The sequence below is a fragment of the Anser brachyrhynchus genome (assembly GCF_964034855.1).
Source record: "Anser brachyrhynchus genome assembly, chromosome: 11".
Taxonomy (NCBI): Eukaryota; Metazoa; Chordata; class Aves; order Anseriformes; family Anatidae; genus Anser; species Anser brachyrhynchus.
In genome coordinates, this window is record NC_137706.1 from 4,049,258 (window position 1) to 4,075,548 (window position 26,291).

The 26,291-nt window shown below is 38.0% G+C and overlaps 1 protein-coding gene and 1 long non-coding RNA gene across 17 annotated transcripts in view; both read left to right on the forward strand.

Moving 5' to 3' along the window:
• TCF12 (transcription factor 12) overlaps positions 1–26,291 on the forward strand; it is a 164,076-nt gene that overhangs the window by 62,653 nt on the left and 75,132 nt on the right. The gene's annotated exons all lie outside the window — the stretch shown is intronic.
• On the forward strand, positions 6–18,509 carry LOC308176261. Its single transcript, XR_013938190.1, has 2 exons — positions 6–14,926; positions 15,679–18,509. It is a non-coding gene; the product is annotated as an uncharacterized lncRNA (long non-coding RNA).

Genomic DNA, 26,291 nt, shown 5'->3' on the forward strand with positions numbered 1-26,291 from the left:
TAAGTAGGTAATTCTTTACGAGTATCCCCTCAAAGCCTCTTTGGTCAGAAAGAGACATTTTTCATCCCCTTGTCTAGGCCTGACATGTCAAGTATCTGGAAGTTGCTTTGTTTCTCACAGCAACACTGACTTTCCTGTTGAATTATTTGAATGTTCGGCGAATTCTTCATAAAGGCCATTGTCTGATGTTCTAGAAGAAAGAACTACCTACATATTCTCAAGCTGATCTAGACAGCTAATATACTTCACTTTGATTTTTGCATTTCTCTACTGAAATCAAAGTGATTTTAAAGCTGTTATTTCTAACTTTTGCTGCGAAGACACCAATAGTAATCTTTATTTTTTGCACCTCAAAAAAAGAGAACCCCCAGCTTTTTAACTCTCTACATTAGCTCTTTTCATTTACATTTTCTAAATTATTTATTTTTATTTGTTTTCTTAGAAACATTGTCACTTCTAAGAAACAGTTGCAAACTCCTTTTTAGGTGGGCAAAAATTGTTACTGCTTCCAGGTCTTTGGGTGCCCAACTTTTTTTTTCTGCTATTGAAACAGGAAAAACAACCAAGCACTCCCCCCCAAAAAAATGTATTAGATGGTTGGCCTAGATATTGAATGTTTTTTCAGTGCTTCTTTGCCTGGATTCTATTGTTACCTGAAACGTATTAATGTACTGATGGTTGTCTGGAACTCTCCTCACCTTTATTCCAGCGTGGAGCATGAAGCTGTCAGTTTCAAAATACGTACTGTTGGGCAAAATGTGGTCTAGGGATGGTCTTCCTTGTGTTTTAAACATAGCGGTGGTCCTGAATGTTTGTTTTGAATTTGTAAACTTGAAATTGTTTCACTTATATGTTCTGCTTCTTGCAGACATGACCTATTTTGTGATCTTGGTATTGTCCTTTTAAGACATAGCCATGGTAATCTAAGTGGATTACCTAAATCCAAATCCTGGTGGTCTGCAATTTCTTTTGGAAATCTTTCTACTTTGCTCAATCTTTGTTTACTACTTTAATTTTCTCTGAAATGGAGGCAAAGTGAAGCTACTGCTGAAACCGGAATTTCATTTAAAAAACCGGAATTTCATTTAAACCTTCCTACACGAACCTGAAAATACGTAATTTAAAATGAGTGTCTCTGTAGTCTGTATATGGGAAGAGTTCATGTCAATTGATCAATGATTCTTATATCTGAAGTAAGGTTAAAATGTAGTTTCCATTTTTTATTTTAATAGAGTTTTCTTCCCTGCCCACCTCAATGCTATTTCAAATGTTGTCTTTTTTTTTTTTTTTTTTAGTACAGGAGACTAAAAAGACAAGATATCTCAAATGCCTTTCCAATATTTTGATGGGTAGCGTGTATGGAATGGCTCGAGACTTTGGAGCTGATACTGATTTTGTTTTACAGAAATAAGTACCACAGTTTGATTTTTGTGTTATATTACCAAAAGCAAGCTATTTGTTCTTACCTTTTGAATAATTTCTAACCCATATATGTTTTAAATAGAAAAAGAAAATCAGTGGTGCAACTATAACCTCCTAGTTTTTCCATTTTATTGAAGAGATGACTAGGTGATTCCATTAGGCATAATAAAATTACATCATTAGTAGAGATTTGCAAAGAAGCCTCCATTGAGATTGCTTTGTAGGGAGAATTAATGAATTGCAAGATGTGTGTATGTCAATCACTTGCCTACAGCAGCTGTTAGCTGAAATGGTATTGTAATGCTTTATGGCTAGCTGTTCTTAAGGATTTTGTTTTGCTGAAGCAATAGCACGTACTTCCTCCTCTATGCAGCAAAGAATTAGAGAAAGCTTTTATTCTATACCTCTAAGAAGTTTAGCAACTCAAAACTCTAAAAGGTTAATTTAAAAGTATTTTGCCCATCATTTTTTGCCTTGTCATAGCAAAACAGTTAATTTTAGTTATGTTACAGCATAGTATGCAGCTTTGTATATTGTATTTTGACAGTATGAATTTTGGCGAAGTATCTGAAGGTGAAAGTTTGGAGAGAGGAATAAGAAAAGATCCATAAAAACAGTGAGGAGTAGTTTCCTATTTAGTAGCTGTATCTGTTGTGTGTTTTTTTTTTCCATCACTGAGAAGAAAAAATTTCCTCATTAGCTATTTTAAGACAAAAAGTGTTATACAGTTCATATTGAGCTGTAGACGCATTTCTGTCAACAGAATGAAAACATCTATTTTGTTAGTTACTAGATAAGTGCTTTGATTGATCTTCATTGAATCTTCAGAGGCTGAAAGGAGCTGGAGGCCTAGAATATAAACTTGATGACCTTACAGGAAATAGCTCGGTAGGCTAATAGGAGTGATGGGGTGCCTGGGGTTCCACACTGCAGGTCTAAGACACACTCCTTCTCACCATTTTATTGTGACTGAAATGCATCTCTGAAATAGTTAAAAACTATTTATATATATAAAAAAAAAGAAGTGAGCAACAACGTATTTCACCATTGCTGTCAACGCTTAAGAGCACCATTAAAAGAAAGAATTGTGTGTCAAGGGGATGTTGTTATTTTGTGTATTATGTTCAGCCGTAAGCATATTTGCCTGAAGAGATAGTGGATTATGAAGTGCCACTGTCTTTCATGATGGAGCTCTCAAACATTTTAATGATCTTGTACATTGCAAAAGAGAGAAATTTTGTCTAACAAGAGTTGATAATGATTCAATAATGAACAATTTGCCACAGAAAGATGCATTTCCATATTCATTTAGATATTTTTGAAGTGTTTTGCGGAGGAAGTGAAGCTATTATGTTGGATTGGTTAGTGTTCTTCACTAATGAATTCCAGAATTATCCTGTTGATTTGTTAGTATGAAAAAGGAAGGGCTGTTGCTTGTATTTCAAGTAAAACCACTGAATTCTCTTGGCACCAGCATAGTCTGTTAGTATCCATAGAGATACGTAGGAAATCAGGCTAAGATATATTGGTTGTATTGCAGCTCCATCCAGACTTGATAATCTTTGCTTATTCAACACTTTCTGGTTTAATTACATTTTAGAAAACTGTTCACGAGGAGGCCGGATTCCTTCCTCTGTAATTATGCTGCCTTTTAGTACTTTGTACTTGCAGAGGTCAGTTTTTGCCAGGACCCTTCAAGCATATGATATTGTATCTTCTGTTGCACTGTTCCCTGAACTTTGTAATAGTGAACTCTTCTACTTTTGCTTAAGAAGAAAGGAAACAGATTGCTCCTGAATATAGCTTTCAAGTGTTTTTGTGTTAGTTGTTCTTGAGAATTAGAAGTGGTCGACTTTCGTTGTGTGTTTGTGCCTTTCCACAAGGAATAGGAAGAATAAAAGCGAAGCACTTACATGCTGTGCTCCATGTCCGTTTTTTGTGTACTAAACAGTTCCACAGGCCTGTACATGACGAAAAGTCATTAAAAAATTAGTTGATGGTGAGTGAAAAGGTGGTGGTTGAATATAAGCTTGAATTTAAAATGTGGAATTCTCTCTCTTTGAGTTGAAAGAGATTATTCGTTCAAGTTTTCTTTCAAGTGTACTTCCTTGTTTTCCCATTAGTTATCTACTTGTTCTACAGTTTAATTGGATTGAATTTTAGAAGATCAGTCAACTGAGATAATTTGCAACTGTCATAATTAGAAACTCTGAATGTGTGGGACTGGCACATCCAGAGTATTGTAGATCATTTGGAACTTCCTGACCTTACCTACTCACTGGCACTAGTGGATCCAGCTCTAGAGGTTGTAGTTAATAGTGTATTTCATATCATCCATTTATGTTGTAGCACTTAACCTCGTTAGTATTCTAATGAGGTGGTGACTGTGCTCCTCTTCCTAACAAACTGCCTTCTGTTTCATGCTAGCTATAGCCATGATAATTTCTTTGACCACTATGAAGAGTATGGAGGAGCTGACAGTGCAAGGAAATCAAGACATATATCAGGCAGTATTTATGATGGAGGGAGTAGAAGCTTGTTACAATAATTAGTGTCATAAGTGGTTCAGATTTTGCCACGTGAAGGGTGGCAGGAGAAGGAAGGTGCTTGATGGGTTGAGGCCAGATTCCACGAAAGTTTTGAAGGTGTCTTTTTGAGTTACTGTAAGACTAAAGATTCATTTTGTGGGTTATTTATATAACGAGCAATCAATATCTGGATTTTGATGGGTTTGGATTTAGCATTGCTGTTCAGTTAATTGACTTGCTTGACTCATTCTTCAGATGTGTAAGAATGGTTGTGTCTCTGTCAGTGCTTCTTTCAAACTAGTGAAATTACTATGTCTAATTTTTATTGTAAAATCTATTGCTTGACTTGTAAGCACTCCAGTTGGCTTGGGTGGAGTGACAAGCACTTCACTGAAGCAATGTGGTAAATAACTGAAACATCTGTGAGCTTTCGAGTATTGATACTGTTCTGAAAGGGTGATGCAAGTATTTAAACGTTAATTTTGGGAATGGTTCTCAGTAAAAGGAGATGGTTTTGAACTGTAAAATGCAATTAAAAGAAGGTATGCATCTGAATTCTTTCTCAGTTAAGGAGCTAACCAATCTTTTGAAGTGCTAGGTTTTGTTTTGTTTTGTTTTTTGTTTTTAACTCAGTAGCACTTCAGTAAAAAGAATTTTGAAATTGTAGAGAGCCTAAGATGAAATGATTTTATGTTTGTGAAGGCAATAGAAAGAAACCAGCAAAGGTAAATTATTATTAAAATGGCAAATATTAAGAATGATGCCATTACATTTTTTTGCTAAGAATCCTGTTTTAACTACCTTTCAGGAAGGGAGAGGGCAGGTGCAAACAGTGAGTTGGCAGACCGTGTGTTTGTCCGAAATAATAGTTAGGTTTCTTTGAATCATTTTCTGTAGTCATTGCTAATTTAACACATGGAAAAAAAAAAAAGGCATCATAATGGAAATGATCTCTAGAGACATGAGTAATGGCAAGATTGATGTGAAGTAATTTATACACATCATTATTAACTTATTACATTAGTGTTAACTTGGAAAATGGTCAGAAGAATATTTTGCATAATTCGAAGAATTCACTAGGAAGAAAGGCAAATGCTAAAAGAAGAAAAAGACAAAATAAAGACATGATAAAGATTACAAGTGCTTCAGTTCATTCTGTTTTACAGGAGCAGGGCAGTATGATGAACACAGCTTGTAAAACGATAGCTAATAAGCTTCACATTGTGCATAATTATCTGTCAAATATTACTGCAGCCAAGAGTGCAGCAAAAAGTTGTTGTTAGAGAAGATGCAGCAATTGACAAGGTCATCCATGGGTACAATAGTTAGGGGTACAAGTCTCCCACTCTAAGACACAGGCGAACCACAAGCCATTAGGCTGTAAACTTCCCCTGCTGGAAAAAGTTCTTCTAATTTTGCTTCACATTAAGTGGCATCAGTCAATTTCATGGCATTATATTTACATTTTATTAAATCACTTAATGCCTTGATTATTGAAGCTAAAAATACGAGGACTGAACATGCTTCCATTCTTGGGTTATGTAAGTATCCTCAGTTGATCTGTAGAAGAAGAAAATAGTAGGGAAAAAATCACCCAGGCTATTTTTATGCAGATTCATCTATATGTAATTCATCATGGCTCCTTTTCCAGAGGTAGATCTTGCCATTGCTTCACCCCAGTAAAACTCTGTTTTGTTGCTTCAGATAGGCGTGTCTTCATTGTAAATTAGTTTTTGTCCAAAGTATTTCATAAAATGAATTGGTAAATGTAAGACTGATGTTTAATTTTCCTTCTAAGAATGTCTGCTTTATTTTGGGGGCATGTTGGTGTGCTTAACTGCTTGATTGGCACTGTTTTTTATATAGTGTTCTAGACTAGCCAAAATCAAATGTGAATCTTGTAGTATTTTGTTGCTTATGATGAAAGCTTAATGTTTTAAGTTAAATTTTGGTGATTTCTTCCTTCTTCCAGATAATTATACTCATCATTTAGTTCAAATCTGAATATATAAAATCTCCACAAATAAGTTGATGGAAGATATTTTTAAGTTGTTCAGGCTGTCCCCTTTACTCTTCCTTTTTTTTTTTCTTAACGCTAGGGAAGTGTGTGTTCTTCTGCTCTGGGGTTTCCGTGCAGCCAGCTGGGTTTTGCCTGTGGCTGAGCATGTTGGGCAGAGACAGCTTCTTGTGATTGTACCTGTAAAAGCTCAGGTGTGGCATCCTGTGTGCTGCCAGCACGGAGCAGCCTGTGCTGCCGTAGTCTGCAGCTTTATAGAGTTGTGATGTTTCATATCTGTTGGTTCAGTTTCAGATTATTATTATTTTTTTTCCCCAGGTATTACATTAAATAAATTCTGCTCACACCAAAGAATTGCTCTCATCTGCTCTTCATTTTCCTTCTGTGAAAGCTAATGGGTTTCTGGGAAATTAAATTACACAGTCATTTAGTGACAGTGCTAAGTGCAGGGTATTTTTACCCTTGGGTTTTTGTTCACAAGAGTGTGTGTTAAGCTTAATTTCCCCTTCTGTTTACAGTAATATTTCAATCAAATAGCCTTCCTAACACTTCTTTAAATACACTAATACCTCAAGGCTTCCCACAGATGCAGCAGAGCGCTGTGTCCTTTGTGTTCCGCTGTAGCAGGTGTCCGTTTGTACTCTCTCCCCCTCGAGATTTCCATCTTCTTCCTAGCCAGCAGCTGTGGCAGCGGGGCAGGAGCGAACCTCCTCAGGTGGTGCTCAGGTGTGGCTCTGCCAGGTAGGTGCGTGGCCACAGTTGCCTCCCTGCCTGCCTGGGCTCACCTCAGCTGCGGCCGCTCGTGGGAAGCGGCATGCTGGGCCGCTGGCTGCCTTCAGCAGCGGCGAGGTGCTGTGCTTCGAGGGCAAGAAGGTGAAGGGGTGAGCAGGTGCAGAACTGGCTCCCTGTCAGTGATGCACTGAATTTGCAAATATGCCCAAGTGCTCAGGCGCTTTATCCTTAACCAGTAGGGTTGGTATTGTGCAAGTTGAGAAGATGAGAAAATCTCTAAATCAGTGTGGGAGTCGTTTTCAAGCTTAGTCTGCAATGCTGTGGTTCAAGGGGAAATAAACAGGTTTTCTTTCAGGGATGTGTGGAAGTCTGTCCTTGAAAATCCTTTGTACTGTTTAACGCTGTGCTAGGAAGAGATGGTGGTGGCTCTTCACTGGATGCTGCCAGTGCCCAGGTGCTGTACCGGGACTCCGAGTCTCTGCAGGTCTCCAGCATCTCCTCCAAGCAGAACTTGGGGTTCTGGTTAGCAGTTGGCAGTGGTACTGTGTGTGTGATACGGTAACAGGAAAAAACTGCGACCTAGTGTTGTGTCAGAGGAAGATGAAATGTCATCTTTGAAAAGGTTTCATTTACAGCTAAAACTAAAATTTCTGTCGTACTGTTTCTGAATTGTTGGTCTGGGAATTTAAATGTGCAAGTCCGTGGTTTTTAAATGTTGAAATATTTTAGTTTAGAGAAAATTATACTGAGAAACGTGGTTTTTAGCTAACACAATCTGATACGTTGAATGTTCATTTATTCACAGTGTACTCGGACTCTGAAAAGAGGAATAAATAGTAATCTGATGAAAATTTTAAGTGTTGCATTTCCTCTTTGTTATAACATGTCAGTTGAGCTCCTGTAGGGTATGTTTATCTGTTACAAGGCTCATCAGTGCATGAAATGCTGAAAGGGCATATTTCTCTCCTGTGGTTCTTACTATCCTTGGGCTCTTGTAGATGTGTTCCAGTGGATGGGATCAGCTGGGTGAAGCCATAGGATTTTAAATTTCAGTCTGTCTGAAGGTGCCAAGCTCCTTTCTAGGGACAAGGGAGGAGGGGATGTTTCTTTCCTGTACTGGTGATGTAACTTCCCCATGAGGCACTTGCTTAGGGATCTACATAATAACTATTACTCTGTTCAAATAAGAGACTGTAGAAAGCTCATTGGTGATTAAAAGATAATTTTGTAATTTTTCATGGCTTGTCTTTGTCTTGCAATGAAGATGTTTGTTCATCGCCAGGTGCATACAAATCATTTACTTGATCTCTATTTCATGCCATTATTTTTTCATTCTCGCGTGCATGTAGCTGTAGCCTGTCAATTGCTAGCAGTCCAGTTTTTAACAAATTCAGCAGGCTCTGTCCAGCGATTAAATTCTGAACTGATCAACCAAGATGTTGTAACTAGGCTGCTTGTGCCAAAACAAGTGGCTTTTGTGATTTGGAGCATTATAGTATTTGCATTAATATTTAAAGTTGTTAGTAGTTTTCTTTAGAGACTTGGTTTTTGTGAGTCAAATGTTTGTTGCTGCTGGAAACCTGGCTTTGTTTAGATACATAGAGACCTCAGAGGGAAAAGCAAAAAGGATGAAATTGACCAAGCCATTGCTCAACAGATAAAATTTTATTTTTTACATACCTTTTGGTATAGGGCCTGTAATACTGTTGGTTTTGTGAGAGGCCACTGCACTTTTCTCTAGACTTATAAACCAGTGCAGGTGTGCAATGCTTCAAATATAATATCTGGACACTTCCACTTCGGTATTGCACCAAAGTTTGCTTTCTGAAAAGCAAGTGCAAGGTTTTCATACAACAGAAACGTGCTGAAGATCAGAGAAATGTGCATCTCTTCTTCATACATCATCATCACTTGTGTTAAGTGATGGTGAGATCTTGCCTTATGTGCAAGGCTTTGCTGGCTGCTGTCTCTATGATTTTCTGAAGGCGAACAGCACTGTTGCTTTCAAATGAGCGTTTGGCTTCTGTCACTCTAATGCATGTATGTATCTCAGGAAGTGAGCTGAAAATTCCGAGCAGTCATTTCTTAGGCATCCAGATGCAGGGTTGTTTTGAGAACTACAAGCTTTGTTATTTGAGAACTACAAGCCTCGTTATCCTTATGTGTAGAAGCTTGACCAGGATACAGGTAAATATACAGGATTAAAGAAACTGATGGGATTCCTACTGCTGTGATTCCTTTAAAGAAACCAGTGGCCTTATGTTCAACAGTGAAATAAATAAATAAATAATGATTAATTGAAATGGGAAAGAAATGACAGCACTTGCTGTAGAAGCAAGTTGAGATGGACTCTACTGTCTTTGTTAGAGCTGCTGAGCTCTGGCCATGAGTTCTTCGTCAGTTTTAAAGATAGCTGAGAACCGAGTGCACAAAATCATCTTGTACGTTTACTACAAACAATTCTTCCTTTGAAGTTCTTATTAATGTGCCCATTCAAATGCTGGGTGCAAGTGCGAACTATTGGCTGATGTTCTGTTGAGGAAAGCTCTCAGGAACAGAATTCGTATGTACCTTGTTTCACATGGGGCTCTTTAAGCAGTAGGGTATGCCTCAGCTGCTCACTGCCTCCCAGTCACCTGATGAAGGAGAGCAAATGATGAGCTTGTGGTTTCTGTCACGTGTCCTGCAAATTTTTTATCTGTATGGAGTCTTGCTTTTTACTTCTTTGAGTTTTTTTCTCCTGTTCTTCCTTAACTTTGTCCACAAGAAGCATTTTTTTCCTCTTGGAAATGACTGTCAATCCAATTGTTGTGTATAGTATTGTCCTCAAGTGGCTGGAACTCCAGGAGTTGGACTCGATGCTTCTTGTGGGTCCCTTCCAACTCAGGATATTCTGTGATCCTATGACTTAAACAGCATCACACTGCTGGACAGCAGTGGCCATGATCCAGTTGTGGTAACTGAATCACATCGCCATGCATTTTCTTAGCTGTTGAACAGATGATGGAAGCTGTGTATCTGTTCCTTTCATCTGTGTATTTCAGGCTACCCTTAGAACACACCCGTGTGCTTCTGTTGGGAAGTCTGCTCGCAGTACCTGCGACCTTCTTCCGCCACCACCTGCCCTCCTTTTCTGGTCTGCTGCTAGTGGCTTAGCTTGTGCCAGGAACCTGCGGGGGGCTCTCTGGACTTTCTCTCTCCTGTCCTCTCACCTACCTGCTGCGTGTCTGGCAGACGGCATCTGAGATTCGATGGCTGGGATTTATGGTTCCTGTTTGTTTTCCTGGGACTGTTTCCTTGTGCTTAGTATACAGATGAGGGAAAAAAAAAAAAAAAAACCAATCCTACAGGAAGCGGGGAAAATCTGTTCCCATTGTACTAGCAAATCCTGCAGGGAAAATCCCGAATAATTTGCTCTGTGGTTAGTCAGATTTGTCATCTAAGGAATTTGGGTTGTACAACCTATGTGCAAAAACAGTACTATCATCACAATAGCTGTAACAAAATTTAGTTTGCTTCCCAGTGTGATAGGGCCCTGTATAATAAACTTGGCACTTAGGCACAAATGCAGTACAAATAAAACATCTTGAAATTTCTCCTCTTTCTAAAGGGGCAGAGAAGGCAAAGGACTCAAGAATAAAGCATGACTTGGTAACGCTGTTGAAGTTATAACTTCAAGACTGATCCCTGGGGTGTACGTTGAATACCTGAGTGTATGACTGCAGCATAAATACATTCATAGCACGTTTAAAAAGTTCTGAAGAGATATGAAAGAGTGTACTTGTATGTTCTTTTATCATGGTACTACAGTTTTAAGTACATTTTCCGCATAATGAGAGCAAAGAAAAGTTTTGCTTCACTGATCATCTTGGGTAAATAATATTTTGTATCTAGAGTCAAATCTTTTTCCTATGACATCATTTATTTGTTTCACAAATTGCTAGTCCATTACAAGCTGTCACATTAGATTTTATTTACTTATGTACTTATTTGGAGTCCTCAGGTATTTCCCAGTGAAAAGATAAGCTACAGGCAGATTAGCCTGCTTTAACAGAAATTTAAGAAAATGAAGTTCATTACAGAACCAAACTTTGAAATGTCCTTTATCTTAAAAGTATCATTGTCTTATAAAATGTTGCAAAGAATATTCTGATCACATTGTCTTAACACTTATGAGGAGTTTGCAGAAGCTCATCTGCTTGTTAGACCATAGAAATCATTTAGAACACCTTCATATTCTATCTACTGGTCAAAAAAAAGAGATTTTTTTCCATATTTGTAACTTTCTCGAATTTTTGTTTTTCTTTAATTTTAGAGGCATTTTTATTTCCAGGTAATCATGTTGTATTGTTACAGAGCTTCAAGTATGGAAGACAGTGAAATTCATACAGCTTCGGAGGATCAGAAACTATACTCTTATTTTCTGTGATAGTTCTATCTGTATTTGTACTCGGAAATGTCATCTTTTCGCCTGAAGTGAATCAAATCTTTCCTCCCAATGACAGGAGAGAGATCGGCTTTTTGGGAGTGCTGTGTTCTGTGGTAAAAGATCTGTTCAGATATTTTACCATCGCTGAAACAACTGTTCTTTACATCTTCTGGGACCGATGCTTTTAGGCTTAAGATAAACGTCGCTAGCGTTACTAGTGTTTAAAATATTACTTCATAAAAAACAAAGCTGAGAAGGCCACGTGCCAGTTTTTTTTTTTAGGCATCTGAGTTTGTATCACGTTTCTGCATTCAGATTCTTAAGCTATGAGAGCACGATCTGAATTTCCTAGTCGATGCCTCGCTCGGTTCACCTTGCGCTGCGACGTTCTTCTTGCCCAGTGGCTAACGGCTTGGGGCGTTATTTTATTTGATAATGGAAAGTGGTAGCAGGAGGAATGATGATGGGCTTGTCTTTGTGGTGCTTGGCTGCATTTCCTTTAATTTTTTTGTTCTCTGCTTTTATTTCTCAGTGACAATTTATAAACAGTACATGTTTCCCAATGATTTCAGTCTGGAGTGCCAAACAAGTGTATGATGTTGTTCCATTGTTTGACAGCTATCTGGCACTAAGCCACGTGCACAATAGTAATAAATACTTCTGTCCAGTATATGTGTATATTCTGGACAGAATCATGTATCCTCGAATCTATACAATATAACTTTTGTGGTAGCTATACTGTGCAGTTAAACCTCTAATGTTTGTCCCTTGGATCCACTTGTCTGGATCCGTACGCTGCTTCCATCTCAGCAGTTCAGCAGGCTCTGCAGTCAGGTGCCCTTCAGCATTTTTCCTGGCTTTACCTGGCTTGGCTTTCCTGCTTTCTTCTTTTTCTGACTTTTAAGGGCCTTTTTTATTTTTGTGCAGATGTATTGCTCTTAGTAGGTATATTTTCTGTTTATTTCCTTCATCTTAAATATAATGAAAGTAGTTGTAAATCTGACGGTAGTGTACTGTTGTTACTTGCTGCATGGCACTTACTTGGACGTAACATCTGACGTGAAATTCAAAGCATATCTGGCTTTCTTAATGTTCAAGGATTTTTTTTCTCTGTTACTGGTCAGTGCTGTTGGTGGGTTACGTAGATAAGTCTTGCTTCTGTTCTGGCATAAGTGTTTTGGCGTCTTAGAAGTGGTCATTAAGTACCTGTTCTGAACAGGGGGCCGTGTAGAACGGTAAGTGTCCTGCTTGGGAGGACAGATGACTGCAAGCTCGATCTGGAAGATCAAAACTCTTTGTTCTCATGCTGCAGTGGAGGTGTAATAATGTGTTCTGTATTAGAAAAACTAGGGGATAATAAAAGCCATTATGGGAAAAAGTTTTAAATGGGAAAAATGATCGTTTATTGATGGCCAATGTCTAAACAAATGTGCAAGGCTATGGTGTAATAACACTGGAGGAGACTGAAAGACTCAAGGGGTAAAAAAAAAAAAAATAAAAATTGCTTATTTCTGTGGTTAGAACAACAGTATGGGTTCACATATGCTGAGGGGGGACTTCATACTTTCCCACTGGAAACAACAAACTTACATAGGCTTTTTTTAGTGTCCAGTATTTTGTTATTTAAAGCATGTCCTTTTTACTGAGGCTTCAGAGATGTGCCGTGGATGCTTTTCAGAATGTGTGTGATCCCTTGTAGCATGTACCATGCTGCTCAAGGCAAGAAGCTTTAGATGTCACAGTCATCTTGCCACACATGATGAATCACTTTGCCTCAAGATTTTCTGCTCACAAAGCCTCAAGGGTAACTCTGTCTCCCTAGGGGTGTTTGGTTAGACTAGCCATCTGAGCTTAATGTTGTGTGACCAGTTTAGAAAGTACTAAATCCAAACTTTTTCACATTATATTTTTATGTTTAGAAGTAAAATTTGAAAAGGAGGTACATCATATGGGTACATATGCCAAGGTTACTGCTGACCAAAATCAGAAGTAAGGCACAAAAAGGATCAGTTTGGCTTTAAAAAGCCAGTATCATTTTAAACTTTCTTTTGCTTAATTTGTTACAAGAATCATGTCAAGTGGTTGTAACTGCAGGATGCTATCTAATATATGTGTTCCTGCCTTTTTTCTCTTTTCTGTCTTGAAAACAAAACACACACACAAAAAAAAAAAAATTAAAAAAAATACTAATTTTCGTGGCTTTCCTGACTGTGTCTAAATTTGGATATTCTTTGGTTGTATTGGCCTATAAGATGGAGTTAGTGACGGCTGGTGATACAAACTAAAGTTTCAAGATGCTAAATAGGTATCTGGTCAACAGTTTCCATAAAGTGTTCCATTAATTTGGTATAGGGAGCCTGGGGGACCATACTAGGAAGATTTTTAAAATGTATCCTGATGTTTGTAGTATTTAATGCAATTTATGTTTTTTTAAATGGATCAAAATTTGTAACAGGTAAACTTAAATTAATATCCAGTTCTTCAGCTTTCCCATTCAGTGGTCTAACACTAAATAATACACTGACTGTTTTGTTATGCTAAGATGCATCTTTACTATTTTTGCAAATTTTCAGAAACAGTATGTCAGCAGCAAGGCTTAGGAAAGAGCAAGTAAACGTTGAGTTTTCTTCATTTTTTTTTCTTACTTATTCTATTTGTTTTCCTGTCCTTCCTTCCTCTTTGCTTTTCATTGTCTTTTTGACAATATGTATGTCTTTCTGACAATATGTATGTGTTGTTGTTTTATCATTCATATGTGATCAGTGAAGAACGGTGTCTGTAACTGCCTTTGTAGCATGTTCAATATCTATTGTTACGATGTTCTGGAGGAAGAGGTAGCTGTTTGCCTTCGTTACTCCCTCCCTTTAAGAAAATCCTCCTATTCTTCTTGACTAGACTATTGCAGTGACTTAAAAAGGGGACAGAAATGTAACTGAATTACTGGATGGCTGTATTTCATCCACTTTAGCACACAGAAAATCCTTTTCGGACTCATGCTGCCTTTCTCCTTTCTGTCCTGTTACCCTTCTTCATTTTTTTGCTTAAATAAGCATTGCCAGAAGAGCTGATCACTTATTTTCAGGTTTGGAAGACAAATCTAAATAAACAGTTTTCCACAGACTTTTTTTTCCTCCCTATTTTTTCAGGGCCATTACTGTTTGTGTTTATTGTTTTCTGTAAGAAGGAGAGTTATTCCAAAAAAAAAAAAAAAATAATAATTCATTGCCAAGAACAGCTTTCAAATAGGGAACATCTCTGAGTAGCATAGGTACCATATCTATTGTAATGTAAAAATCCTTCTTTTTGTTGAGAATATAAAAGGTATCAACTCTTTTTAAGAACCAACCAACTCAGTATATATTATAATAAAACATTAAAAAAATGTTCCTTGTACTTTTTACTTTTTTTATATTAGTCTCAGTGTAACTTCAGCTCTTCTTTGCAATGAGACTTTAACTGATGGAGGATGCTTTCTTAGTCCTTTTCCGGAATGTTTCTTTCTCATTAAAAGTTTTTGCTTTTATTAGCTTTTTAATTTTTTTTTAAGCTTTTTTTACTATCTGCTACTTTGGTTACTGGCAGCTCTTGAGTGTGTCACACTGAAGAAATTGTATTGGTATGAAAATTGTATGTAATACCTGAAAGTGCAGTGTGATGAGTAATAGAAATACTTATTTTGAAATCAAAGCCAGTTATGCCTGCCCAAGATTTAATACTCCTATTATTTTTTTTGTAATGAATCTAGCTGTGGGGCTCGAATGGAAATCAGACAGATTGATACTAACAGCTGACCGTAAGGTATGCAGTTAAGCAAAACAGAAAAAGAGTAGTTTCTGTTGACCATGGATGGAGTAATGTTGGTATAGATGATAAGGTAAAAAAGGGACCAGTGAAGTAGTAGCTCATATCTAAACTTAGAAGCATTAGTTTTAACTGGGTTTGTATGTTTCTATAGTAGTTAAAGAGCATTCTTAGTAATGTTACAGATTTTCTTTGGATGTGAATATTTAAGATTTGAATTTACTGAGGGAAATGTATATGTAATTGTAGCTATGGTTTTGTTTTGTCATTTTAATTGTTGTATGTATTTTGTAAAGCTTTTTTTTAAATACCCAGCAAATGATTATCTTTTACTTATAATGGTAATATATTTGTTGACCTTGTCTTATTAACCCGTTTGTAGTCACAAAATTGTAAAATTCTTTGTCTTAGCTATCAACTGTCATAAGCTAGTTCTGGCATATTTCTACCGCTATTATAAATACTAATTTTGCTGTATTTCTGGTGTTGTAAGTGAATGCTTCTTACAGAAAGCTGTTTCATGTTAACTGTGTAGCCAGTTACCATTATGCTCCAATGATGAAATTTTGGTAACTGTTTTACTCATTAACTTGTGTCTCTGTTTTCCAAACACAGTGCTGCTGCTTCTCTAGTTTTACTGAGTGAATAAATCAAAGCAGCATCTTAAAAATAGTTTTTATTAGTTTATATATGATACACTTGTGAGTTATATGTCATGTTTTGCTCAATTTTGTTTCTCTATATTTTAGGGATAAGAATCATAGTATAAGCACATCTTCACAGGAGCCCTTTGCTCAAGGAAATGTCTCAGGAACTGTGTATTGTTTTGTTTACAGATTAAAATTCCAATCCAGCTCCCTCATTTATTTGAATAAACTAGTTAAAATCCTTTTTTGTTTTCTTGATGTCCTTACAGTCTATGCTATAATTTGTATATCCTGAATATTGGATTCCTGGTACTTGTGCCATGCATTTCTTTTAAATTGTTTTCAGAAGTTCACTTAAATTACTCTTCTCTGGTACATTTCATGCCTTTTTTTTTTTTTTTTTTTTAGAAATCCTCTTGCTAGCAAGTACTAGTACCTTTTGCTATCTTATAGAACTCTTTCTTTAGAAGTTTCTCTTACAAATCTTATCTTTTATGCTCTAGTTTCCATGTGTTGAGCTGAGCCATCACCTTGTCTTAGCTTCTTTAGGTATAATATCACAAGCAAAAGTAAAACCTCACTCCTTTCCCACCTTAGTAAGTGAGAAAAGAGGCTCAGTTTTGTCTAATGACCACAGGAGGTTTAATATCTGGGCGTACCTATGACTGCTGACACAGAAGCAATAAAGCACAGGGATTTACAGTTTGCATGTGCTTCCTTGGGTTTGCTCAGGTAGTGTTTCACACAGGGAAAACAGGTGAGATGCTCAGACTGGCCTGCACACTTGTGCTAACTGTCCCCTTGTTCTCCCTAGTGCTTAATGTTGACAGGTAACTTCAAGCTTTCTCAAGCGTGGTGTGTTTTTTTCAATTTGGATGAGATTTTGTCAAATTTATCTTAGTCCTTTCTGTTGTGAATGTCCCCAGCTGTTAGGTTTCTGTCTTTGAAAAGGCAATGTCAAGTCTTGTAGCACAGCCATCAGCTTGCCCTCATGTTGCATATGAAGTGTGACTAATATTAGTACTTAATTCATTAGATTGCAGTTTTGATTTTTTTTTCCACTGGCTTTGAAAATAAAAAGCTGAATTTAATCTAAAACTTACTGTACTAAAGAATATATTCTGGTCTTAACACTGTGTGTTTCCCCAGCTATGCCAGTAATTAGCATTCTGTAAGTGCCCAGAATAGAACTGGGTATCAGGCCCCTAATTTAATGATTTATTGATTAATGGGTTTTGCATTCTGGTGAGAGGGAACGCTTTCTGAACTGCTGTTGGTCAACATATATTCTGCAAAAGGAGGTGAATATTTCTTTGATGTTACTCGTGTTTGTTCTTTAACCCTTGTGTGTTCTGCTGTCCAACAGCAGTGAGTCTGTTTTTGTCACGTGCAGTTTTTGGACTACAGGACTCAGTTATTTCTCCAAGTAGTTCTCAGGAGTTTATGCCTGAAAGCATAAAAGTTGATGTGGTTTGCACATCAAACTTGCATGATTTAAATGTATAATTCAAAGTCTCTGCTGTTTATATACTCAACTTAATAAAAGCAAGGCTATGCTCTTGGCTTTGATATCCCATGGCTGAGTCCGAACTACCTGGGTGCTTGCAGAATTCTACACCTGAAAACAGCACATTAATAGTTCAATTTTTTTACATTTCACTTGTAACTCATTGGACTTCTAGCCCCAAAGCAAAATGTAATGGCAAGAGGTGATGCACTCTATCACATCTGTTTCCTGAGTATCTTCTTAACAGTGACAGTGTGTAATGTTACAGTGTGATAAACTCTGGCCAAAATTCCTCCATATCCTTTTCTCAGTAATGTGTATTATGCTCCTAAGTCATCAGGAATACAAACGCAAATGAACATTTGTAATTTGCAAATTTTCCCAAAATCTAGTCAAAAACAGTGCTCGGATTCAAGTCTAAATATGGCCTGAACATGTCAAGTTGCGTAATTCTCTGTACTTGCTTTAAACCTCATCTATGATGCTTGCTTCAAAAAGAAATGAAACCCTTTCTTTCATTAGGCACATTGGAAAGCATATAGATTTTCTGTATAGCTTTAACTTTGATTTTTTCATTAATGGGGGTTCTGCTCATTGCAGAATTTTATCTAACACATCACCACATGCAGAAGCACATTCTTCCATTGATTTTTCTTCCTGCTATGTCCTTTTTCTCGGCTCGCCTCCTATTGTTTAACAGTCACTGTGCGGAAGGCGTGAGCATTATACACAGTTTATTTCAGCGAGAGGAGCGATGTTGCCATTGATCTTGGTCTGAAGCAGAAGTTCTCAGCTCCAGGTTGCCTCCTCCTCACCCGCCCTGCTCGGGCTGCAGCAGGAAGGCAGCCGCAGCTCTCCCAGCGCTCTATTAATATGCGCGACGTGGCAGGTTCCAGGGAAGGTTATTAGAATGCTGGTTCGTATCCTCCAGTGAATGAAATGATGTGTGATTATGAAGTCATCAGGCATGGACCAGTAAGGCTCGAGAGAGCCCCCCCAGGTCCTCGGGGTGCCATTGATTGGTGACCATGTGTTTGTGCCCGATAGACTGTGAAATGGTGTGTTGCTCCACGGCTGTGCTGCACCTGCGCCCCACCGAGGTGATTGATTGGTTTGGTCATGTGGAATGTTCCCATCTGGTCTGCAGTAATGTGGTTTTTGTTGGCTTTTTTTTTTTTCCTTCCTTCCTTCTCTCTCCTATTTCCCCTTCATCCGCAAATAGCGAGTGCTGGCTGGATAGTTAGAGCAGAGGCAGTCGCAAAAGGCAGCCGAGCCTTTGCCTTCAGAACAAAGTGGAGTTGCTGCAAGTACTCACCATCTTTTCATTTCTGGTAAAGGACCAGATAGTCTGTGTTGTGCTTGGGGGGGGGGGAAGGGGGGAACACAAAAACCCCCTCAAAAAAAAAAAAAAAAAAAAAAAAACACATGAGGGGGGACCAGCCCCCCAAACCTGTGTATTACTCTGCAGAATTCTTATTGCTTTACAAAAGCACTTTGCTATTGTAATTAGATTATCAAAGTAGCAGTGCATGTGGAAGATCTTATTTAACCTCAGAAAAGTAGTAGTTTATTTATTGAAAACTACTGATGTTGCACTTTAAATGCCAAGAAATTATTTTAGTTCCTTTAAAAAAAATTCTATAGTTACATTGGGCGGTCTTGTTTGATATTTCTTAATCTCACTCCTTTTTCATAATTGATCTATTCATTCCACTTAATGACTAATTACATATCAGAGCACATCATCAGCAGCATTCATCATTGTAGAATGTAATAATCAATGACATTTCAACAAAGGAAAAAATAAATATGCAAATAAGGACTCATTAACATTTGCATGAGCTGTTTGAATAATCACGTTGCTGACAAGGCTGTAATTAACAGAAATTGATGCTGAGTTCAGTATTTGATAGTGTGTTTTCTCAGCGTTTTATTGTTGTCACTGCGGGGGCTGGAATGAAGTTCTGCTCTACTTGTACCTTGACTTAGGCTTGATGTGATGGGCTGTGCCAGGTAGCAGAGGCTTCTGGGAGTCCTTAATTCATCTGTGACCTATGCTTAATGCATAGAAAGATATTTTAGTTAAATTACTGTATTGTTAATGAAGGATTGTTAAATTTGTAGTAATTATACAACAGCTGAAGGAAAACCTTTTCTCCAAAGTCAGGAATAAAAATGATTCAAATTTTTTTTTTTTAATTGAGAATCTTTACGTGAGTCAGGCACTTTGAAACTATAGGATTTCTTAAGTGCACTGAATATGAGGTATCGAGGTAGGGTTTTCATTTATTTGTTAATCTGGTTCAGTGTATCAGTGTCAGGAGCCTTGAGCTTCATTGTAATTGAAAATCACTTGCTAAGGAAAATGTGTAATTATGAAATGTACAGTCTCTCTCCCTCCCCCCTTTTACTACTGCAACTTTACCCCCCCACACTCCTCCCTTCCCACTTCTTCCTGAAGCTTCCTCTTTTTGTCATGGATATCAACTGAAATGCACAAAACACAATAAAGCTGTGTCAGTTTTTTTGGATGACTGTAAGTGCTGATTATAACAAGTTTAAGGAATTTCCTTTGTTGAGTGTGTACCCACGCCATATGGCTCAACATGGAACATTAACTTGACAGGGATAATGGATTGTGGTATATGGAGACAATTTTGCCTGCAGCTTCACTATAACTCATTCTGGTTGGGGATCACAAGTTTATAATATAGGATGCAGCAAACATCCAGATGGATTTACTTTACATAAAAGAGTTGCATTTCTTTTTATTTCCTGCCTGTAATTGGGGGAGGAAAAAAAAAAGAATAAAAAGTGGTAAACAAAGAATGGGTCTTATTCAGACAAGTAAAATCTCAGTGAAACTGCATATACGCACGTGAACTGTTTTGGATATACTAAAACATAGGTGGAGTTGTTCCATGGGCACACACGCATACACGATTGTTCAAATAATACCTAAACTGGTTTCACTTTTCAAAATATTTCAGTGTATCTCTAGTTCTAGAAATACATAAGGCTCTAAGATAATGTGAAAAAAGCTCTTTGAAACAGTTCTGTTATTTTACTGAATAATGATGGCTTTTTTTATCATAAGCAAAATGAATGCTTCTCTAATTAGCATTCTGCTACTTTGGTGATGCTCTGATGATACCCTGTTTTCTTTTAGAAGGGAAAAAACAACTGAAGTCTTTTGTGATATAAGCAAGTAAAATGCTGTTAAAATAGTTTAATTTGTTTATATCAGTGATTATCTGATACAGTGGGAATTGTACTAGTTTTTATTTACGCTTCATAACATTTGCACAAGTCTCATGTTTTGTACTTGAATGATCTGTGTGCCTAAGTTTTTTTTCTCTGAATTTTACAAATACTTTACCATCTATGAGACTTGAAGCATGCATAATCCCATTAAGCACGTATGTAGCTGTATGAAGGATCAGGGCCATAAATCCACATTTAGGATTTCAGATAGAGCTATAGGTGGCTTCGTGTTCCTGTGTGCTTGTGATTGAGTTATATTCCAAATAATATCAGGTGGTTTGCTGCCTGAAAAGCAGGCATCTTTTGAGTATCCGTTTGGCAGAGTCATTTAAAACACCAGTCTGGAAATCTTCTATAGTTGACCTTCCTTATCCAAAATAGCTGTGTTTGTTGTTTTTTTTCCTTTGAACCTCTATCACATGTGTATGAATTTGTTAATTATTTAATTAGCTTTTGAGGTAAGTACCTAAACACATGGAGAGGACGCGATTCCTGACTTGGGAAGAGGGATACTGGCTGTGTTTATAGATACTGTGTGTCTATCCAGTTTACGTGCCCCACTGCTGACTTCACAGGTTGGCATCCCAGTTTAATGTCTCTAATCATCATCCAGAGTTTCAGCAGGTAAACAGCCAGGAAGTAGTTCCTTTTGAGGAGGGAGGAATAAAAAGGATCATTGACTATGGACCTTTTAAAATCTGAGTTAGCTTAGGATACAGGGTTTCTTTTAGTTTTTCATGTTGCACATCATACTGCATAAAGCTCTGGGTTCATTCACCTTCCTCCTGCATAACAGGCTCAGTGTGTGGTAATCACAGCCAGGTGGGAATTTTCTATGGACTTAAAGAAATTACTGGTTGTATTCTCATTATGAAGTCTCTCATTTACCCCTGCAGTTGTGGATGGACAATCCCAGAAAAACACAGGATAAGCTCTCAAAGTTTAAAAAAATCAACACCACTACCTTCTTCCATATTGGAATTAGGAGAAGCACAGCATCATATCTAGTATGCCAGTTGGCTATTGGATCCCTCTAATTTATGGCTCACTGTTCGGAAACAATAGGATAGGGAAATATGTACCAGTGTTGCTGTAAATTTGAAGAATTAAAACCTGGAGATAAGGAAATTCTTTCCAGGACCAGTAAAGGAAGTTGACTGTTTCTACCAGCTTCTGGACTTCTCATCTCCTTGTTGGCTTCATAAGGAAAGTAAGAGTCAAAGCCTCACCCAACACTTAATAAAATTGAAACATTAAAGACAGTCTTTATGTTCTGTATTGGTATTTGCTGACCCACCAAGGAATTTCTACAGGACTGTATTTACAAAATAGCATGGTTGTTCTTCCTAGGTTACAGTAATGACTACCTGCTTCATAGGTTACACTCCAGTTAGTAGGATTTACAGTTAGTAGTTACAATGGTAGTAATATTCTGGGAATCTGCAAGTACTGCATTGGTAATGAGAAAACTGTGTGTGTGTGGTTTTTATTTATCTTCTGGAAAACCTCCAAAAGCAGACATCACTTTTATGATGGTTGTGACCTGTGGTGGCCTGTAGGGAGCACACTGATGATCCAGTCCTGTTAATGCTTTAGCGTAAGGGTGTTGCAGAAGTCCAGCAGGCCTTCAGTAGAAGGGCCATCTACAGAAACGTACCGAGTAGAGCTCGGATGTGCCTGCCCCTGGGCTCTGAAATGAAGCCACTGTAACGCTGATCCTGAGGGGCCTGCTGAGCCTCAAGCTGCAGTCGGAGGTTTGGGTGTAAAGAGCACTGGGGCTTTCTTTTTTTGGTTTGCTGATACAATTCATTAATGAGTGTTGCTACAGTCTGTCTATCATTTAATAGCTCTCACTATTGTTATGTATTTTTGCAGAACATGGTTGGGGTGGGTTGGGGGGGAGTCTTTTCCTCTTTAGAGGAGGAAATGCCTCTAGCTTACAGCTCCCATTGGTTTATTTATGTAACGATGGCGATGCATTCCCTGGGACCCTGCGTCTCTTGTAGTGCCTGTGACGTGCTCCTGCCCCATATGGGGATGGCAGTCTGGGAGGCAGGCGTAGCACTGCATGGGCTGAGGACGCCCCCATACCCACTCCTTTCTTTGGAAAGTTCTCTTCACCATATTTCAATATTACAGGTGGAAATTTTGTCCCCTTTCTTGTCTTTGAATACACATGCCGCCATGGTGTGACCAGGACTCTGTTTCCTTGCTTGAGGAGGGTACATTATTACTGAGTTTTATGGCAAAAATGGAAACGGATTTTGGTCTGTAAGTTTTTAAAGCCATTAGTTTCTGTCTTAAATAAAATAGCACTTCCCTTAAGTTGTAAAATGGTTATTATTGATATGTTACATTGAATTTTTTTAGAAGTACCTTGACTTAATGAGATGACACATCCTATTTTCCTGCCATATTTCTCTCTAATCAGTCAGCGGTCCACCAATATTCTCAGAAGTGGATAGTTTAAATTATATGAGCTGTCCCTGCTGAATTTAGTTCATTCATATATTTGTAAGTACGTAAGTGCTTAATTGCTTTACTGAATTGGTGCCTAAAAATACTTGTAATAAATATGGAGAATTGTTTAGCTCCTGTTTTCAACATGGTTTTTAGAATCAAACAACTGTGATTGAGTCAAGGTTTGTGCTACATGGTGTGAAAAGATGAGTCACAATGTACTTAAGCTAAATCTACAGCAGATGAAGAGCTGTATGATGTGGGGTAGGATTAGATTTTTAGTTAATAGGAGTCTTCTCCAAAGAAGCAGACTGTCTGCTCATGGTATCCTTCATTCTGAAGATGTGTGCGCACTTCAGAGCTCCTGTAGGGGCAAGCAGCAGGACTGAAGGCTGAGTTCTCTTCCCAGTTGCTGAACTGCCAGGTGACTTGTTCCGTTTACCAGATTTAGAATGGTCCCCTCAATATTTTTATTCAACGTTTCACTTGAAGCAAGTGAGTTTGAATTGCAATAGTGGGAATTTTGTCATTCTTAGGCTAAAAATTCCTTCATTACTTTAGGGGCAACAGTGCCTGTTACCCAAGTTTTTGTTTCTGGTTATATACTTTGTTCAGTAATTTGGAAAACTTCACATTAGTATCACTACTCACAGAACTGAATAACTCCTCATTTCGAGACATAACACCAGCAGGGTTTGAAATGTTTGAGTTTGGCAAGAAAGGCCTTGTCTGTAAAACAATGAAATTGCGTTGGGGAAATACGGTGCCTCTGTTCACTAGAGGCGGGTTGAGGTACACTGTGAGCCGTTGCGAGCTGCAGCTGCATTTACCGTCAAACACAAAGTTGGTGCCGATGAGTGTTTTGTTTTTAGTGTCATGGAAACTGTGAGCCAAAGAATGGATATTCTATTCATCTGGGAAAATAGCAGTTCGCTGCATAAAACATCAGTTGCTTCCAAAGCAGTTCTTAAAATAGATTTTGTGAATATAACCTTAAATGTAAAAGTGCAACAATTTAAATGACCTCAGTGCTACTTTGGTTTTGTATTAGAATACACGTGTGAATTAAATTAATGTAGAAGTAGTGAGAGTTTTAAAATATAGTTATAGCATGGAATGCCTCTCAGTCTGCTTTACTGTGCAATTTTTAATCTAAAAATGGAGAGGCCTACATATATCAGTAACAGTTGTAGTCCCGTCGCCTTTCTTTTTCAGATGGCTTGCTCTGAGCAGAATAGTTCAGGTCATTATTCAGTGTCATTTGCTGTTCCACACAGCATAGCAAAAATGACCAAACTTGCTGCAGAGAATGGATATTTGAGAACTCTCAGGGCAGAAAAGGAACACGGAGCTGCAAGTTGGTATGGTTTAATACACAAGTCTGGTTTAATCCACGACTGCGTTTGCAGAGTCAGTATGAGTAAGTTATACGGTGTAATGAAGTAAGCGGATTAATTCAGTTCAATTGGAAATCTTAAAATTCACATGGTTTTCTTACGTTGTATTGTTGAGGAAAAATTAAGTACGGGATTTGAGGTAAAGACAAAATAATACAGGAACAGAAGTATAAAGTCATTGTCTGGGTGGGGGGGGGGGGGAGGAGCTGAGAAAAGGAATTGGAGGAGCAGAAGAAATATGACTTGAGTGAAAGGAAATTGGAAGGATTTGCCTGTTGCAGGATTTCAGAATCAAGGGTTCCAGAGTGGATGAGATCACTTACAAAACGGAAACGTCATTGCAAGGCCCATTTCAATGTCTGGTGAAGCCAGTCGAAATCCTTCTTGCTGACTTCTTTGCTTTTTATTGTTTTAAGAGAAGGTGATCACAGCAATCATAAAATCACAGAATCATTCAGATTGAAAGGGGTCTCAGCAGGGCTCCAGATCCTTGTCCTGCCTAAAGCACGGTCAAGTTTGAGGTCAGATCAGGTTCCTCAGGACTTCTTTCAGTCATGCCTTGAAATCCTGTAAGGGTGGAGTATGCACAGCACCTCTGAGTTTATAGCAAGTCTGCACTGCTCCTTGCTTTCGTTTGTGTGGGTTTTCTTGATCTCCCACCACTGTACCTCAGTGAAGGAGCTGTCTGCCTGTCTTGTAAGCTCCTGGTTAGGTACGGAGGCTGTTGTCATCAGGTCTCTCTGATACCATTTCTTCTGCAGGTGAAGCAAGTCCTGCTTAAAGATACCATTACCACATGTTCCTAACCCCAAGTTAACCATTTGAGCTTTCCTGTTCAATGCCTGGGCAGATTCCCCGTGGGATTTGTGAAAGCTAGTATGCTTGTTGAAGGCTTCTGAGGTTTGACAACAGGAAGGGTTAGGGAAATGCTGGAACATGGCAACCTCATGCAGGCACCCTCCTCCCCAAGGTACATCTAGCAAGAAAACAGGAGGCTGTAGGCCCATGGCTCTGTCCTGTGGGTGTCTTTTTGCACTTGGCTGAATGGAAAGGCACCTTGCTTCCTAAAATGCAGTTCAGAACACTGTATCAGTCTTCGGTTGTTTTAATCTGCCAACCACCTCCGAATTTACAGGAACTCATTTAAATCATCAAGATAAACAAAACAAACAAACCAAAAAAAACCAACAATGTACACACACCCTGACACATAGCCCCGAAACATCACCACTAAATACGAGGACAAGTTTTGAGTCATGCTTAAGTCACTGAGAAATATTTAGTGATGATTCTCTGTTCACAATTGTATTCTAAAGCCTTGTCTGGTGCCTGACTGTTAATCCCTTAATGTATTATTATTTTAAAAGAATAATGTCTTTATTGAGTCATTCTTTTTTATTTTTTTTTGGTACAAATATTTTAGTGTATCAAGTCAGGTACTTTACAAAAATCTGCTACATATGAAGTTTTATTCTTTAGTAGTTTGAGCAGCACACCATGTTCCTTGGTGTTTTTAAATATGGGACTTGCTTTCACCTTGACTATGTCTGGATCTGGGATATTATTGTTAACATTTCTTCAGTCACATTCCCACGACTGTTATGATATCTTATGGAAATGTTTTTTTCTTTCTCTATCAAGAATGCTACTTGTCTCATCTCCCAAAATAAACAGTGAGCACATGTTTTCCTTCAACTGTTTGATACGATTTCAAACAGTCTTTGCTCCTCCTGTTTTTACAGATAATTTGCTTTGTGGTGCCTGAAGAACTTGTTCTTGTGAAATAGTAGTACTGGGGGAAGAGTTGGATTTCTTAAGAAAACTGCATGCTATTTTAGCATGGGTGCTTTGTTTGTTGTTGTTTTTCTGCTCTTCTTTGTTGTGTGTTTTTGTGTGTGTGTGTGTTTTGTTTTACAATCCAGCAGCTACTGTTAATCTGGAGACCATGATCTAGGAATACCCAATTTATAAACCTCAATCTCTGTGCTTGGATTGGATTTATTGCTTGTGATGGGTGAAGCATCGATAAGTTGAGCAAGTCATCCAAATAAGTACTTTCAAACCTTTTGTACAACAGTATGCTACTG